This window comes from Marmota marmota, unplaced genomic scaffold, assembly GCF_001458135.2.
Source record: "Marmota marmota marmota unplaced genomic scaffold, marMar, whole genome shotgun sequence".
In the NCBI taxonomy this organism is placed as follows: Eukaryota; Metazoa; Chordata; class Mammalia; order Rodentia; family Sciuridae; genus Marmota; species Marmota marmota.
The window spans coordinates 43,387,728-43,406,605 of record NW_026000082.1 but is presented as its reverse complement, the minus strand read 5'-3'; the positions used below and the strand labels follow the sequence as shown (position 1 = coordinate 43,406,605).

The 18,878-nt window shown below is 58.0% G+C and overlaps 1 protein-coding gene across 2 annotated transcripts in view; it reads left to right on the top strand.

The window, feature by feature from the left end:
* Nucleotides 1–18,878, top strand: part of Tmem51 (transmembrane protein 51) — a 45,435-nt gene that overhangs the window by 12,980 nt on the left and 13,577 nt on the right. The gene's annotated exons all lie outside the window — the stretch shown is intronic.

Here is an 18,878-nt window from a genome sequence, read left to right as displayed (position 1 = left end):
GGGGGTGGGGGGGGTTCAGTTTGTAGAATCCCTCCTGCCCGCCTGCCCGCTGCACTGACTCACCATGGGGGGAAGTGGGTTGGCAGCTGGGGACACGCCCAGCTCTCTTGCTCAGGGTGAGCTGGCTCCTGGGACCTTCTCGCAGAGGAGTAGACAGGCCTGCTTCCTGAAAGCTTGCAGGCTGAAGAACATTCAAGAAGAGTCTAGGGAAATTCCTGGGAGGCAGAGCCGCCTCCGGTGGTGACACAAGTCGCAGATGTTTCGGGGACTGTCTCTGATAGGGCCAGTGTCTGGAGCTGGTGGTGGAAGTGGGGACGATGACCGAGCTTTCCAGTCCCCCTTGCGTAGATGCAGGCACTTGGTGCTCAGGATCATTCTAGGACAGATGGGGAAACCGAGGCAGGGCACAGCAGCTACTGTGCAAAGCCCCCGCAGCTCAAGAGCTTAAGATACTCAGGTCACCATTTAATTTGTCTGGAGGGAAAGAGAGGGTCTTGACTCCACAGGCTCATTCAGGGACCCAGGCTTAACACCTGCTGCACGTCCCTTGAGAGGGTTTGCTGGGTTAATGATGATACTGAACCAGGCACCTTCTGCCCGTGGCAGGGTCAACTGAAATCAATGAGGGCTCATTCAGGTTTTCTTTCAGTTTCAGTAACAGGCCCCGCAGCTGGTGAGCAGGGGGGCTGGACTTTGAACCCAGGGGGCCCTGTAGGGCCCGCCCTCTGTGGGAAGCAGGAGTGCTGGCTTCTCCCCAGCTCAGCCTGCTGCGTGAACTGCGAGAGCAGATAATGGAGCATTCTATAGACCTCTACGCCATGTTGCCAAGGGGCAATCTCCTCCAGGGAGCAAGAAGGGTACATCGAGAGAGATTTTCCCTTGCCCTTCAGGTGAGAATTTCCAGGTTCAGCACATAGAAATGAGAGCCTTTCCCCCAGAAGAGTTTGCATGGGAAAGAAATGAGCCTTGGCTGCCTTAGCACCTGTGCTCGGATCTCTCCACCAGTAGATCTCCGCCCTCCAAAGCGGATAGCCCTGGGCTGCGGCTCAGTGTGGGGGAGGCTTGGGTAGATCCATCAACCTCATTAAAGTACTTTTTTCCCAGTTGAACTATTTTCTTCTGTAAGCCACCCAAGTGACACAAAGACCTGGAAAACTCACTGTGGGACTGTGGGGGAGGGGAGAAGGCTCCGACTAGGGAGATGATTCTAACCTGTTAGCCCACAAGGCCAGGTCGCAAAGCTCGTCCTTGTTGTTGCTGTTGTTTTGAAGAACCAACAAAGAATTAAAAAATGAAGAATGTTTACTATGACGTTTCTAATGATTATTGCTAATAGTTTATAATATAGAGATTATACTTTCCCTCCATTTTCTACCTGTACTTTATAAATTTCCTGTTAAAAAACATGTCCCACTCCATATTAAAGTAAAAAATTGAAATTCCAATCCTCGTCCCAAAGACCTTGGGCGTCGCGTCATTCTTCCAAATGAGGAGGAGCCTTTTAGGGTTTGGGGGGTGGATTCAGAGAGCTCACTGTAAGACACACTTCATACACATTTAGGTGTTGCTACCATCATGATTATTTCCAAAAACCTTTCGGTGTGATGAGCCCATCCCAGCCCACACCCACCAGGGCTGGGAGCCCTTGGGAGCAGGCTGATGGTGGACCCGGGAGCATGCCCGTCTCCCCTGCCCATCCCCACCCTGCCCTCTGCTTCAGGCCTGGGTGCTGCTTTCCGGAGTCACCAGGGGCTGCTCTGGCTGATGCTGGAGATCCAGACGGGGAACGGGGAACAGTCACCCGGGCTCAACCGCGCTGGCCGGCCTCACTCCCGGAGCAGAGCAACAGTCCTTGCTGCAGGACCACCTCGCTGTGCCCACCGGTGGCTTGGGGGCTCTACTGCAGGTCGCAGTGGGGATTTCTGGTGGCCTTGGATGTCATCCATCCCAGCACCCTCCGCCCGGTCACCCGCCAGGCCAGCGTTCACTGGGGAACCTTGTAAAACAGACTCCCAGGCCCCAAACCCCAGCCGTGGGACCCCCGAATCCCAGGATCTAAATTTCTAACCCGCTCCCTGGTGGATCCAGATGCCAGCCACGTCGGGGGCCTCTGACAGGGGCTCTGGGACCAGACCTCGCCGGCTAGCATTCTGCTTCTGCCACGCCCGAGTGGTGTGACCTCCAGCGAGTGACCTGCCCGCTCTGGTCTGACGCTGTGCTGTCCTCGCACTGGTTCCTCGCAGAGGGTTGTGGGGATGAAGGGGGCCGCGGCCCGAGTGCGGCCTGTGGAAGTCACTGTGCTCGATACCTTTGGCCACTGCGCCCCGAGGGTCCCGGGCGCAGGTCAGACGGCCCTAAGTCTCTCCCTTCCTGTCTTGTGAAGTGGGGCCTGACCTTCACCTTGGCCTTACACAGGTTCCGACGTCAGGAAAGCTGGGCCTGCTTTTCCTCCACAGGGTCCCCGTTCCGGGCTTTGTTTCATGTAAATACCATTTGCTTACTTCTTCTTTAGGTGAATTTCACAAACTCCATCTTTAAAAAAAAAAAAAAAAAAAGAGATCCCTGTGGCAGCCACGCTGCCTTCCAGCCCTGCTGTCCCTGGAACACCCCTTCTTAACCCTGGGGTCAGGGACGTTTCACCCCATGCCGAACATTCCTGTGACTTGTTCTGCATCTGTCACCCGGATGCTGGTGACACTCCTGTGGCCACCTCCCCAGTGGACCACAGCTGTGCCTCTGGACCAGGCGGTTCCATAGTGGAGCAGTGACTTTGAAGCGGCATCTAAAGGGGCTGTCATTCCCGAGGCAGGGGAAGCAGCCGGGAGGACACGGGGTTCTGCACTTCAGCTGCGCAAGGCTGGGAGGGGTGGGGGGACGCTCAGGGAGGGGACTGCTACAGTTTGACTCTTGAATGTCCCCCAAGCTTGTTGAAATCTTGGTCCCCAGCCTGTGACACTACTGGGAGGGGGTAGAGCCTTAGGTGGTGAGGCCTAGTGGGAGGAAGTTAGGTCATTGCAGAAGAAGCCCTTGAAGAGGATCTTGGGCCTCAGCTCCTCCTTTTTGTCTCTCTTTGCTTCTCGATTGTCATGGGGTAAGCAGCCCTCCTCTGCCACATGCTCCTGCCACAATGTGCTTTGCCACCACAGGCCCATAGCAACAAAACCAAGCAACCATGGGCTGAAACCAAGAGCCAGAATAAACCTTTCCTCCTAATAAATTGATTATGTCAGGTATTTTGTTATAGTAACAGAAAGCAGACTAACAGAGGACCTTTCAAGGACAGCCATCAGCATGAGCCAGAGAGGCTCAGAGACAAGTGGAGGGGCATCTCTGAGTGAAGGGAGGGTTCTCACTTCCAGCACACTCTTCCAGCCTTCACTGATGGGGTCCCGTCATTTCAGTGTATCAGTCTAAACTTGGCTTAGTGTCTGTGTCTCAACCACCCGCCCTCCTCCTTTACTCCTACATCATCCTGTTTGTTTTCCTGTGCCTCTCTGGGTAGGGCATCCCTCTAACTGCCTCTCCGTAGAATAGAAATTTCACAAGAACAAGCCTTTCCTCAGCCTGGACCCAGTAGTCGCTCAGTTAACGTTTGCTGACATGAATGAGTGAAGTCCAGAGAGATTGGTCAACTTTGCTAGGCACACAGTTCTGCGCCCGGTGAGAGGAGTTCCCGGGAGATGGGAGGTGCCCGGAGGCAGCAAGAAGATCACAGGCGTTTATCCTGCCTGTTTGACTTAGGATGCAGTTAGAGACACAGGAATGAAAATGACACCCCCCAGACAGCTCTCATTGGCAAGTAGTGTCTGGCTAGTACAAGTGACCTGTGTCTGTGAGTCATGGAGAGGAGAGCTCCGTGCCACTGGCCTTGGAGGCTTTCGAGAGACGTGGGGGGCAGGGCAGGCCTTGGTGGGTAGCTGGGGGGGAGCCAAGCAGGGAGAATGGATCTGTGTCACCCTTAGGTGTGCCCCTGAGGCTGCGCTGATCTTCCTGGCAGAGAGCATGGCCCCGGGGTCACTGGTGCAGAGGTCACAGGGTCCCGCACGGAGCCAGCATTGAGGACCCTGATGTAGGCCTAAGGGTGGGTGGGTGGTCCGGGCCCTCCCCAGGAGCGGGGGCTCTGTGGGCGTCCTCTGATGTTGTGATGGACGCAGAGACGTGATGGGCGTAGGGGCTGGGATGGCACTGGAGACAGTCCACTGGAGGAGTAGGGGTGGGGTGCAGGGAGCACCCCTGGAAAGAAAGACTGAGGGAAGAGGCAGCAACGAGTGTGGGGATCACGGGAACGTGGGCGAGGACAGGAGTCGGGGATGCGCGTGCCTCCGAGGAGCAGCGAGGGGCGGGGAGAGTGGCCAGATGTGAGACAGTAGGGAGTGGTGGGGACTGTGGCAAAGTGGGGGCCAGCCGGATCTGTAAGGCACAGATGTGACTCAGCCCCGGTGCCCATTGTGGGTGAGAAGCAGGGTGTTGGGGCTCGGCCTGGGGGCTCACCCCTGCTCCTTCTCCACGCTGGAATGACTCCGTAACAAATAAACAAGTAACTGGCATTAGCGCCCAAAGAAGAAGACTCTTCCCCAGGCCAGGTGCAGTCCTTGGGCTGCCAGTTTGGGAGGAGGGAGTCATGTGGAGAGGGTGGAAGGAGCCCAGGCCATCAGGACAGTGGGAAGCCCAGAGGAGGAGAGGGGCAGGAGTGGACACTGAGGGACCTGGAGGGTCATTTGACAAAGGAGGACGCAGACGGGAGCAGCTGGTTCGTGGGGAGGGAGGGCTGCTCGCGTGGCCGGCTCGGGACGGCTCCGGGTGGCTCTCTGGGACACTCTGTGCTTCTGTTGAGTGCTTTATTCTGTCCGGGACTTGGGTGGGGTCCTTTGATTTGGCTCCTAAGATTGCTTGGTCTGCACCTGGGAAGCGGCAGCTCTGAGGACGCTGGTGTTGGAGCCCCAGAGGCCCAGGTCAGTCCCCAGCTGAGCCCCCTGCTGCCCATGACCTTGGGCAGAGTCCCTGAGGGCCCCGCCTTCCTGGGCCTCTCTCCCAGAGGGAGGAGAATGCTGGCCCTGATGGTGGTGAGCAGGTGTCCGCAGCCCCCTCCCCCTCCCCCGTGCCTGTGACCTCACATGACGGTAAAATGCCTCGCCCCCCAGAGGTCCCGTCTTTATCTGAAAGCCAGGGGCTCACATGGAATGGCCCCCGGGTCCTTCCTGGTTCCACTCATCCCTGCCAGGACCTGGGGAATCCCCCCCATACAGCAGCATGGGTGAAAGTGTCCCCACGCCCCACCACGGGGGTCTGGGACACTGGGGACAATGACATTCCCAGCCCATTTGACACCTAGTGGCAATCACGTCTCCACGCCCCATCCTCTAGGTGACAAGACAATTTGGGGCACTGATGACAAAGTCAAGTGAAACGAACCGGTTCCCTGTGTGAACTTGACTTTGAACTTTCCAGTTCAACCTCCGTCTCTGCCCACGGCTCCGTCCTGCTGCTGCCGACGTTAACGACCCAGAAAAGTGCCGGCCAGCGGCTTGGGGTTAGGGTTTCGTCTCTGTCAGTCGCCGTCTCCCAGGTGTGTTGCGATGTTTAGTGACAGGACCCCGGAGGCCACAGGGATTGGAGAGTCCCCACAGGGTTCCTGGCCACGGCCGAGGAGTCGCCAGGCCACTGCGGACTGGGCCTGCTCGGAACTCTGTCCCCAGGACATGGTGGTCACCAAGGGCTGCGGCTGGACGCTCAGGTGGGTGTTGTTAAGACTCAGCGGTCACCACAGGAGTCACTGACCGGCTGAGCCCGTGCGAGGGACTGTCGAGAACTGGGCCCCAGAAGAGTTTTTGGGGAGACCGTGTCCTTCTGGCGTTGCTGAGAATCGCGGGCTCCTGAGGCGAAGACTGAATCTGAGCTGGGTTTATTGTGGTGTTTGGGGTTTTCTGAGTATAAAATTTGACGGCCGTTTGCATGTTGGTGGAGCTGTGAGACCTCACCTTGTCAACTCGACCGCTGACGTCACCCCCAGTGACCTACCGTTGGCGGTCACTCCCCTCCCCCTCCCCCACTCCCACCCAGGAACCAGTGATCTGCTTCCCTTTTTTGTCTTGTGACAATTATTGGCACATAATTAACTGGACGAAACTCTGGGTTTCATAGTGACATTGTGACATGCATTCAGCAGGGTTGATTTTGAGCTCTGTACCACCCTTGCACCTGGGACAGCCACTCCCGGGTCCTGGCCCGAGGTACACCCCAGTGGTGACCCCACTTATGGTATCCGAGTGCCCTTGGACTGGACAGAGGGGGCAGAGCAGGCCCCTGTGCCCAGGCAGATCTGCCATCCTTCACCCCCACCCGGGACACGGAATCCCCTTGACCTCCCGGGGACGCCCCCTCCACTCAGGAGCAAAGTCCAGCCACCCCAAGAGAGGGGCGGGCAGGTGTCAGCCGCCCCCGGGGCTGGGGTAGCCACCAGCACCCCAGGCCCTGGACACCAGCTGGGTGTTGCTCTGTTTGACAAGGACCTGGTCACATGGGCCTGGCGTCTCTGACAAGGGGAGGGACGCAGGCCCCAGGAGACGGTAGGACTCCATCTTGTTTGTGGGGACACTTTCTAGACTTCCTATAGGCCAGGTCACCTGCTTGTGTGGGCTGGGCGCCAAGGTGGGGTCCACCGTGGTCCCCACATGACAGACCTTGGTGGCAGAGCCGAGCCGCCTGGCTTCGGGAGGGAGCTAAGGGGACCGTCCCCTAGGAGCACCCTGGAGATGGCTGGAGCTGAGGGCCAGCACGCTGCTGCCCGAGAGGCGGTGGAGGAGATGCCCGAGAGCCGCGTTCTCTGTCCCCGAGCCCTATGCGCTGTTTCCCACTGACCTCTGATGAGGCCCAGAGCTGCCGCCAATAACCTGCCCAGCCCACGGGGCCGCTCTGCCACCCGGGCTGGTGGCACCTCTGGACTCCAGCAGAGGAGCCTCCCTCCCTCCCTCCTTTCCTCCTTCCTTCTTTTCTTTTTCTGTCTTGAGGCAGCGTCTTGTCCTGCTGCCCCAGGCTGGCCTCTATCTCCTGGGCTCACAAGATCCTCCTGCCTCAGCCTCCTGAGTACCTGGGACTCCAAGTGCGCCACCTGCTGGGCTTCCGGAGACAGTGCTCCTCTGTCCCCCTTTCACAGCCCAGCTGAAGGCCCGGGCTCAGGTTCACCCACAGGATGGAGGGACACAGCTGGAGTCAAAGCAGGGCCCCTGACTGTGGGGACGGGACCCTCAGCCCCCAACTAGAGTGCCCCTCGCAGAGGGTGTTAGGACTGTGCCGAGCTGACTATGGGCCAGGTGGGAGCTGCAGACCTTCTTGGCCTGGCTGGGGCCTTGCTGGTGTGTGTGGGGGGGCAAGTCCCAGGGCAGAGCTGAGAGGAGGCCAGCACAGAGTAAACCGGCCCCTGTTCCCCGTCCCTGGCCCTGTTGCTGGGCTCCGGCTGTGGCCTCACCCCCTCCTCCTCCCACACACCTACCTCTGCATCCTCTGCTCAGCGTCCACACCTGGGGCCTGTGTCCACACCTGGGGCGTCCACACCTGGGGCCAGGTTCTGAGGCCTGGTGAGCCTCAGGACCTGAAGAGGCCCGCCCCAGACCCCACCTAGATCCCAAACCCACCCTGCCTCTCACAAGCGAGGGGATGCAGGGGTCCTGAGACAGCAGTGGGGGCTCAAGTGCTTCCTGAGCCACCTGCCACCCCGCCAGCCCCTCACTACGCCAGGCATGTGCACCGTACCAGAAAGGCACCCATCTTACAGATGAGTAGACTGAGAAGCAGAAAGGCGAAGCCTCTGGAAAGAGCCGGATCTCCATCACCTCTAGCGGGCTTGCTCCCCGACCTCCTTGACGGCATGGATCCCCTGGAGGGGTTTGGAGGATGGACTGAAGCCTCCCTGGACTGTGGGGAGGGGAGGTGGGAAACCCTGGGACAGCCTGGGCCGCGGGGATCGTCCTTGCACGGTGACCACGGGCCCCAGCCCTGGTGTGAACAGCTCGAGTCCCTCAGAACAAACCGCTCAGAATCTGTTGGACTCTCAGAGGAAAACGTGAATCGAAATGTGAGGCACTCAAGGGTCACCGGTTAGGACGGCGGAGTCCTCCGTGGCCCAGCGCAGGCCTCGGACCTCCAGGGGCTTCTCAGCACCTGAGCAGCTGTTGCCCCTGCAGAGAGGGTGACAGTGACCCACAGCCGCTCCCCGGGGTATTTACAGAGAAAGGCAGACCTCTGGCCGCACCGCGGCTTCCTCCAGAGCAGCCAGGAGGAGACAGCGCAGGTGACCGTCGGTGGGTCAGGTGGACAGGCTGTGAGAAACCCGCACGTCCACTGCCACTGGGCCAGGTGAAGGTGGAGGACTGTGACACAGGCCGCACCGTGGGTGAGCCGCGGGGGTGGGGGCGGCTTAGGAGATCTGTTCTGAGACACTTCCAGTGCCGCGAGGCTGGTGACCAAAAACAGAGGGCCACAGAGTGGGAGGGAGGAGGCCCACACAGGGGACTTTCTGGGTCAGGGAAATGTCTCACATCTTGACCTGGGCGGTGGCTGCTCGGACACGGGAGGTTGTCAGAGCTCATACAATTGTGCTCCAAGGTCTGTGGCTCCTGTTACATCTAAGTTACGTCTAGAGTCAACCAAAAGGCCAGCTCACGGTCAGCTTGGGTGGGGTCTCAGGCATCTGCATATTCTCTCTCTCTCTCTCTCTCTCTCTCTCTGAACCAGGGATTGAACCCAGGGGTGCTTGGCCACTGAGCCACACCCCCAGCCCTGTGTACTTTTGGAGACAGGGTCTCACTAAGTTGCTGCCATCCTTGCTAAGATGCTGAGGCTAGTCTCAAACTTGCCAAACTCCCGCCTCAGCCTCCCGAGTCTTATCTTTGCACTTTCCACAGGCAATGCAGACAGCTGGAGACCCAGCCCGGAAGGGCGTCACCAGGTTCTAAGGCCCCCGTCTGGACAGTTGAGTCTTTGAAGATAGATGCTGAACACTTATTGGGAGCCTATTTTTAAACATAAACCTGATTAGGGCCAAAGTCTGGCCCCAGGGCTGTCTCCTGACCGTGGAGGAGACCAGCTGTAAGCCACAGACAAAGCCTTCTCAGTTGCTGGCAAGCCCTGGCCGTGGGCCAGGCATCACGGGGCCTGCCGAGCCGGGAAAGGGGCAGGAATGCCTTGCAGGGCACAGACGTCCTCCAGGCGCCGGGCTCCGAGCAGGACTCGACAGGCCCGCTCTGGGTCCTGTCTCCCGGTTGCCATCCAGAGAATAGCCACCGGCACCGAGTAGATACCATGTTGGCTGTCTTGGGTACATTTTTGACTTTAAGACAGGATGCATTATGGGGTTCTTAGGCGCTCACAGTCCCCCACATCTCCACAAGTAGCCATGCATCTTTATGTAAGCTACTTAACCTCTCTGAACCTGGGCTCTTCATCTGTAGAATGAACATGGCAATATTTCTTCCTTCACAGAACCTTGAGCATGGAAGAGTAAACATTGCTTATTATTATTATTACAAGCATTACCTTATCCGAAATGCTTGGGACCAGAAGGTTTGGGATTTTGCAATGTTTATCTGTACATCGCCCAAATGTAGACACAAAACCGATCTATGTTTCGTATGCACCGTATACACATAGCTAGCCTGAAGGTAATTTTTCCATGATATTTTTTGTGCATCTCCATTTGATTTTGACCTGTCTCGTGAGGTCATGGAATTTTCCACTTGTGGTCTCATGTTGTTGCTCAGAAACCTTTGGATCGTAGAGAATCTGGATTTTGGATTAGGGATGTCCAACCCGTATTAGCTAATTTAATCTGTATCATACCCTGTGGGGAAGCCCTGCCATATCTTCACTTTCAGAGCAAAAACCGAGGCTCAGAGACGTCCTCGCTGGGACTGAGGCTGGGTCTAGTGGGCCCGTGACCTGCTTGCTGCCCCTGCAGCCCTTGGCTTTGTGGGTGGGGACTGGTACCGATGGCCCTGGTGACCTGGAGCGGGAAGCCCTGGCTGGTGGAGAGAGCCGGCCCTTCTCCAGGGAGGCTGAGCCCTGGCTCCAGAATTGGTTCCAAATCCTACCCGCCCCCGAGGGGCCTGGGGCCAGGTCCTGGCTGCCCTGAGCCTCCGTCTCCCCCTCTGCAAGCCGGGGGTGGTGGGGGGGTGGGTGGTGCTGGTGCCGTTTCCAAAGGCTATTGTGGGGATTAACTGGGTCTGTAGGTACAAGGCCACCGGAAGCCCAAACACCTGGCGGCCGCCATCTGCTGTCCTCTGCAGGTCACACACTGCTGTTGTGGGAGGGGCTGGGGCTGCAGTCGGGTGGGAAGTGTGTTTTCCTGCCTGGGGGAGGTGACCTGGGGACAGTGTTCTGCGGGCTGTGGCGACAGGTGTGTAGCTAAGCCTTTGGGAACTGTGTCCTGGGAACCCCGGGGTCCAATAGGGAGCCTTCTGTGGAGTCTCTCATTTGAAAACCTCAAGGCCTGCCCTGGGCATTAGCTCCTGAGGTTGGGACCCAGCAGTGACTCTCGCATTTGAATGAGCTGCCCACCCCCCCGCTGCCCGCTGGACCACCCTGGGCTCGGGGCACGGGCGCCCCTTTCATTTGTTTATTTTCTGTGTCTTATTTCCTTGTTTATCATCTTGCCTGCCTCTTGGGAACCACAGTGTGGGTTTCTCAACTGCTCTGTTTCCTTTGGGTTGAAAACCAAAAAAATAAGGCAAATCCTCCATCCGGGTCACCCAGCCCCCTGCAGGAAGCCCCACAGCGACCAGTTTGTATGTTAGAATAAGTGACCACAATAAATGGGAAGCAGGATGGCAGCGCAGGGCAGAAGGGCCCTCTGCACCAACCCCTGCTCTCTCTGGGCCATGTGACCTTGGGGAAGTGTGGCTCGGCCTCTCTGGGCCCCATTTCCTTCTCTGTAGAATGGGCGCGGTCATGGCACCCACCCTGGGGCACTGTGGCAAGATGAAGCCGTCAAGGTGTGGGCAACGGTGCCCGGTCCGCGGCCCACAGCTTTAGTGCGCAGGGTCATCCGTATAACAGGACCACTCTGAGCTCAACTCTGGGCCAATTGCCGACTGGCTGGCTGTGTGACCTCGGGCAAATGACTTCACCTCTCTGAGCTTCGGATTCTTCATTTTGCAAAATTGGGACCCTGTGTTCCATATGTCAAAGATTGTCCTGAGGATCAAATCCAGGGAGGTGACTACCTAAGGCAGCTTGGTGTGAGGGAGAGGACTGACAGGGAGGGCCAGAGAAGAAGAACTCTGGGAAGATGAGAGGTAACTTACCTGGCGGCTCCTAGGGGTGAGGGTGTGTGCCAGCCTGATGGCAGGTGGGGGGTGCAGAAACGTCACCTGCTTCTTCACTTGAGAGCTCCCGTGTCCTCCCTGGGGACGGGGTACAGGGGTTTATGTCTACAGCCCTGAAAAGGCCCAGGAGGGGGCTAAATATTGGGACCTTTGGAACACCAGGCACCTGTGCAATGGGCTGCCGTATGTACCTGTGTCCCAGTGCTGGGCAGAGGCCCCAGGTGTGGTCGCGGGAGCGGGATCAGGCCCCCGCTGGCCCAGGGGGCCCTCCTCGGCCTGTTACCAGCCAGGAAACCTGCAGTCACTGCATGAGATGGCTCTTATCACACATGGTACCTGTCACGTCTCGCCGTGCAAGAATAAACACGCTACTTCCCATAAAGAAAACTGAGGGCCTCAGGGTAAGGCCAGCGTGGGGGTGGCCCGTGATGACTGCCGTGGTGTTTGCTGAGCATGTCTCTGTGCCTGGCACCGTCTGCCCTGTCCCTGTCTCCGCAGGGCTGGCGCCTGGGGTGTGGGGGGCGGAGAGAGAGGCAGCAGATAAGACGCGTCCTGCAGGTTGCCAGAGAGCCAGGAGGGGGTGAAGACCCAGAGCCACAGGGACTAGGACTTGCAGGTTCTGTTTGGAAGCCTAGATGTGGAGGGGACATTAGAAATGACAGCTGAGCAGGAGCCGGTGACAACGGCAGCCGGAGCAGCTCACAGGTGCATGCTCGCCTGTGGGCTGCAGGCTCCCGGCCGGCAGGGGCCCAGAGCATCTGTACGGGCTGCCCAGGAGCTGTGGGCACCCTGTGAGTGGCCAGGGTCAGAGCAGGGCCGAGGACAGAGCTGGGGGCAGATGGCAGGGCACTCTGAAGGCAGGACGGGGGTTTGGATTTACTCTCAGGTAGTTGGAAACACTTCTCGAAGCTCATTCTCTGCTCTGAGTGGAGAAGACCCCGGGGGCAAGGGCAGCAGCGAGATCCAGGTCAGAAACCAAGGCAGTGGCCTGCGATGGTGGCTTGGGCAGAGGCAGCAACGAGACAGGAATCGGGTGGATTTGAGACCACACCTGCCGGGTGGCGAATCCGGCTGGCCTCAGTCATCTTATATAGATTAGGACAGTGCTGCTTTTCATTTTGTTTTAAACCAATAGTATAGAGTAGTTGTTTTGAACCAGGGGTGATCCTGCCTTCCCAGGGGACATTTGTCAATGGCTAGAGACATTTTGCATGTCCCAGTTGTGGACATGTGACTGGTACTGCTGCTCAGTACCTCCAGAGCTCATCAGTAGAGCGGGGCTGTGTAAAGGGCTGGGGAGAATTAGATGAGGTCATGCATGAGGAGTAGAGTGGACACTAGGACCCTGGAGGGCCTTGGAGCAGGGCTTTATCTTGGGGGCAACAGGGAGCCCAGGAAGGACCTTGACCAGACAGTGACGTCATGGTTGCCCCTTAGGATAGATCCCCGGGAGCAGTGTAGACTGCAGTGGGCGCAGTGGCCGTGGAGGAGCAAGTAGGTGTCCTGGAGTGTGGCCGCCCCCAGGCCCCATGTGGTCCAGCAAGGCCTGTGGGACTGTGGCTGGTGGCTGGTGAACACAAACCACATACTGGACACGCCCTGCAACAGCCTTGCAGACCAAAGAGTCCAGACTCCCTGACCAGAGAGGCAGCCCTGGGGCTCCGGCCCAGAGCCAGCTCACCCCCCCTTCCCACAGTGTNTTCCAGACTCGCCTCCTTTTCTCCTCTCTCTGTTGTAGATAACTGCTCTCCAGGCTGCTCTAACTTGGGATCCTCCTGCCTCACTTCTCACTTGTTGGGATTACGGGGAGCGCCTGGTGCCTGGCTTCTTCTTCTTCTTCTTCTTCTTCTTTTTTTTTTTTTTAATGGCAGTGCTGGGGACGGCAGCCAGGGCCTCGTGTCTGCCAGGCAAGCGCTCCACCACCGAGCCCCAGCCCACAGTCTAACCTTGGCAATACCATTTTCAGAACAGGGCTGCCCAGGGACGTTCCCATTCCATGTCCCCGGGTTGGTGTATTCTAGGGCAGTGGCTCTAGGAGAGATTAACCAACACTCAGTCCCAAATAATGTCCTTCCTCAGTCACCACAAGGGCTGCAGGCCTGTCTTGTTGAGTGGCCTTAACGGTCATCCTCAAAATATGGTGGTCACAGAAAAAGACCCCATGACCCTAGAATTGGGGCCTAGACTCTGCCCTGCTTCCAGAACTCCCCCTCTGGCCCCCGTGGCCTGGATGCGCAAGTCCCGAGACTGCAGGAGCCCGTGAGTTAAGGTCTGGTTCTACTGTCACTGTTTTATTTACACGCTTTCAGTAAGAAGAGAGGGTGTGTGGGTTCAGTCACAGGAAATGCTGGTGGGTTGGGGGATTCCTGGGCTCACCGGTGTCCCCTGCAGCCCCCCGCCCTCCGCGCAGCGTTCCTTGCCTACACCTGGGCTTCTTCCTAGGGCAGCCTCTTGCCATGACAGAGAGGCCCCAGCAGCTCCAGATCTGTCCTGTCCTTCCCACTGGCCTAGCAGGGTCAAAAGCCCGGATTCTCCCCAGCGGGGATTCTTGGCAGCCAGGACTCAGGCTCTGTGGCCACGCCCCTGGGAAACAGGAGGCCTGGATTGGTGGGCACTGGGATATAGGACGTTCCGATTGGCCGGTAATAGCCACGCCCACACTTACAATCAGAAAGGGGGCGCTCCTGGAGGCAGCCTGATTCCCCCAGCCCAGTGTGGCTGTCCCCTGGGGATTCCAGTGACACTCTCCAGGAGCCAGGCACTTGTGCAACAGGCTTAGCTCTCTGGGGACACAGCGGAGACCTATTTGACCTGGAAACAAGAGGCATCCCCTACACCTGTTTGAGATTTTTACTATTTGGTACTGGAATTTATAAAGAAAGGGGTTCTGACACTGAGTACCATAGGGCACTGGTGCTGAGTACCATAGGGCACTGGTGCTGAGTACCATAGGGCACTGGTGCTGAGTATCATAGGGTACTGGTGCTGAGTTGTCTGAGATGTGCATCTCTGGGTCCTCTATACTCCAATTACGGCCAGCGTGGCGTGTGCACCACGGAGATTGTTGACTGGAGGGAGACTCAGGCAGGGCACAGCAGCTTTGCCCCTGCCCCCACCCCAGGGCCCACCCTCCCAGGCAGCACCATCTCTGCCCAGCTGATGGGAACCCTCAGGAAGTAGCATCGTTACCATCGTTGTGTGGCTGAGCATGCTGGAAGCTTCTCTCTGCTCAGGAAGCAGCCCTGTCCCCTGCTAATCTCCAACCCTCTGGCCACCTTTGCTTCAGTATTTCCACTTGATGCCAAAAGGTTTGGCGTTACAGTTCCTAAGTGCAGACCGGGGACTGAGCCTGTGGGCTAATCTCACCCTGATTCCAACCGTGCCAGCTCAGAGAGTACAGATCCCTGGCCAGGAAAGGCCCAGGGGACCCCAGGGCCCGGGGGGTGGGGGATGAGCTGGGCCGGCAGAGAGGCCAGGGTCAACCTTGGGCTTTGACCTTGACTCCTAAGGAGGGTGACTCAGACACTGGCCTTTGTCTTCACCTCTGCACATTCTGGACTCCCCCCCCCCCCCGCCCCATCTTCCTGCTGCCAGGGAACCTCTGCTTCTGACAGCAGCCAAAGGAGAGCTTTGTTCATGGAAGCCGAGGTAGAAGGTGGAAAGAGAACTACTTTTTGTTTTCTTTTTTCCCACTTTGGGGCTCGGCAAGCTCTCTGCCCCGGAGCCGCACCCCAGCCTCAACACCTGTTTGAAAAGCTGGCCTGGGGGCGGGGCGGCAGCTGCACTAGAGGGCTGAGAGGGTGGACTGTGGACTCGGATTCCAGCCTCACCCTGCTACTTATTAACCGGAGACTCTGGCAAGTTGAGGAACCTCTCTGGGTCCCTGTGTCGTATGGGGGTGGTGATAGTGGCTGTTCGTGGAGGCTAAGTGAGGTCCCCAGGCGGGGAGTGACATTGAGAGCAAGGTAGCTGCTCCTGTCATGCTTGGAAGATGCTGCTTGGAAGACAAGAGGCTCTTGTAAAACGTGTGCACCCCTGGTTTGTAATCTGACGCCCGCTGTCTACATCCAGGTACCCCTGAATCTCCAGGGACAACGCCATTAGATACCGGAGCAGGGATGCTGACCCCGGGGTACAGTCCAGTGGAGAGACAATGTATCCCTGACGGGGCACAGATTTTGGCAGAGCCATTTTGGCAGACTGAACCACACCCCTCTCCACCTAAGGCCTACCTCCTAACCCCAGAACCCCGCCTGTCCCCTTACATGGTGAAAGTGCTCTGCAGGTGGGAATTCATCAGAAAACCTGAGATGAGGGGACTCTCCCAGGTTATCCAGGTGGGCATGACGTGGTCCCCAGAGCCCTTATAAGAGGGGAGCAGACCAGGCCGGATTTGAGAATCCAGTGGGACGTCGGAAGCAGACATCAGTGGGCTGCGCTACGAAGGTGGAGAAGGGGCCGCCGTGCAGGCAAGGCGGCCTCGGGAAGCCAGGAGAGAGAGGCAAGCAAGGGGTTTCTCTCCCGAGCCTCAGAAGGAACACACCCTGCCCATCCTGGGCTGTAGTCTTCCGGCCTCCAGGAGGCTAAGAGTAAATCCAGGTTGCTTTAAGCCACTAAGCAGCCACAGGAAGCCACCATGGCCCTTCTCAGGGAAGGGTCTCCGAATGGACACTCAGATGATGGAGAGTCACTGGTCTGAGCATCCCATCTGGCCCTGGAGACCTTTCCTCCTCCTCCTCCCCGGCCTCCATGTTTCTATGTAGCACATCAGACATACAGACACATGCTTCAGCAGTAATTTCTTTAAGTTGGGACCATCATAGGTGCCCCCAGAGCGGACCTCCTCGCCATCCTTGATCATGCTCACCCCAGCTCCAGGCCTCTGTCCACGCCATCGCTACCTGACTTACTGGGGACCCCGGCTGTGGTTCTGGCAGCTGGTCGACCTGGGCTGGCGCTGCTCTTGAGGGACAAGCCTCTCAGCAGCTGCTCGGGGCCTGGGCTGGTGCCTGACTTATAGTTCACTCACCCGGGACCGCAGCAGCCCTCGCCTCCCACAGCAAACAATGACAATGTGTGCTGTCCTGAGCCACGCCTGGCCCTCGGAGCAGCCTAGGAAGTGGGCAGTCAAGGAGGCCAAGACTGTCCCCAGGGCATGCAGGAGGAGACCAGATCCAGGAACACAATGTGGGTGGTGCACCCCAAGAGGCCTGTGGGTGCAGAGAGTACTAAGCCCCAGTACTACATACTGTGATTTTCCTACACAGGTACACGTGATGGGTTTAATTTAGAAATTAGACACAATAAGAAATTACTAGAACAGAGCAATTGTAACAAAACCCTGTAATAAAATCCCCCGCATCTCTGCTCTTGCTTTTGGGGGGCCTCTGTTAAGAACAATGAGGGTCACTTGAACCAGGCACTGTGACACTTACCACAGTGGATCTGATACCCGAGACGGCAGTGACTAAGGGGTAGGTGGTGTGGAGGACGAGGGAAGCTTGGTGAGGGGGTGAGTCCCCTCCCGGGAGGAAGGAGCGGGACCCTGGGATTCCCATGCCACTCAGAACAGTGCATCTTAAAACTGACACGTTGTTGACCTTCTGGAATTTCCCGTTTAATCTCTGGGCCATGGTTGACCGTTGGTAACTGCCATGCCCTTTATCCACTCAGCATGCATTTATTAAGCTCCTGCTGCATGTGCCAGGTCTGTTCTAGCCCTAGAGAGAAGAGCAAAGAAAGATGAGACCCCACACTGGGGAGAGGGGTCCGTCTACGGCAGCACCATCCAGCAGGAGTAGAACGTGAGCCCTATATAGTATTTTAAATGTCCCAATACGTACATCTTTTTTAAATAAAAGACAAAGAAACAGGCAACATTGAACTGTTTTACTTAATTCAGTCTTTCCCAAATGCATCATTTTGACATGAAATGAAAATGAAAATATTGATGAGAGATCCTTTTCGTCCCCAGATGCCTGGGAGACCTGGTCTGTGTCTTGCACTTTCCGCCCTCGGTGCTGAGGGGCCTATTCAAGTGCTCGGGAGCCACAGGGTGCTGGCAGCTGCCATACTGGACAGGGCAGCTCCTGGGTCAAGCCAGTTCCCAGTGGGCCACCAGGACAGCCCCAGGTGTAAGGGTCCCATGTCACCCAGTGGAGCTGAGTGGCTCCGCCTCTGTCCACCAGTCCACGTCTCCCGCGTCCACGTGGTGACTCCCCGGGTCACGTGGTACGCTGTCAGGCAGCACTGCTACAGAACAGAGCCCTACCCTTTCTGCCCACTGATCTCTGTAGCCGGGGCAGGAGGAGCTTGGGAAGTGTTGGCAGAATAAATGGATGACTGTTTGGCTGGTGTGCTCAGTGGCTGTCCAAGGCCGGGGAGCCAGGGACTGAGGAAGCAGCACTTCCTGGCCGGGCGGGAAGGTGCTTGGAAGGTGGGCTTGGTCGGGCCTTTGGTTTGTGCCAGGTCACTGCCTGGCTGCCTGGGCCCCGCTCCCCTGGCCGCCCTCCCTCCGTGTCTCTCCTCCGCCTCTCTCCAGTGCGCCGGCCCCTTGTGCTTTGGGCTCTGCCCTCAGTTTGCGGCTGTGTTCTCTGCCTTCCCCGGTTCCCCTCCTTCCCTGGGCGCTCTCCTCGGTTCCCCTCCTTCCCTGGGCGCTCTCCTCTTCCCTCCTAGGTCATCCTCTTCCGGTGATTTCCACAGAACTGCTCATGCCCTTCTTCCCCAGAACGTTCTAGCTCCTTCTCTGACCCCTCCGCGCCTCCCGAGCCCAGCTCTGCTGGTGTCTGATATAAAACATCCCCAGTCCCCACGTCATCACCTCCTTCCGAGACCCCGGGAGGGACCTGCCCAGGTCTCGCAGATGGAGGGTCCTGAGCCTGATTCTGAGCCGGCTCCCCCCCGAGGTCTGCTGCTGGCCACCAGCCCCAGCCCCGCCCGGGAGGATCCTGAGGGACGTGGTCCTGGGAGTGAGATGTTGAGTGTGGGGATCGTGTGGTGTCCTCAGAGACCTGGAAGGTGGACATGCTCCTTACTGCTTGGGCCCAGGACTCAGGCGAAGACACGGTGACACACGAGTGCTGGTGTGTCCACGTCCCGAGAGCCGGCCCTGCCCCTCTGCTCCCAGCCCAGGGCTCAGAGACACCACGTGGTGGCTTGATGGTGGTTATGGTGGGGGTTCACACCTCAGAAATGGGCAGCGACAGTCACCACAAAGTGGGGTGTGCGTGTGTTTGGCGGAGATGGGCGGGCAGGACTTCATCTGGTTAAATCAAGCCCCTCCCGACTGGGAGCTGGACCCGCCACCCAGTCCTGCCACCCACACCTGCCAGCCACCCCATTCCCGAAGCCAGGTTCCGACATTTCCTGGGTTAAAGGGATACAGGAAATGTGGGGACAGAGCGTGTACGTAAGGTAAGTCCCTCCATCGCTTCAGAACCTTGGCCCCTGGGGCCTTGTGCAGCTCTGATCACTTCCAGGAGTTGGCTTCAGGCCCGGCTGGATCTAGGTTTTAAGCCATCTCATCAGAACTCACCCTCCTCTGGCTCGGAGCCAGCTGTC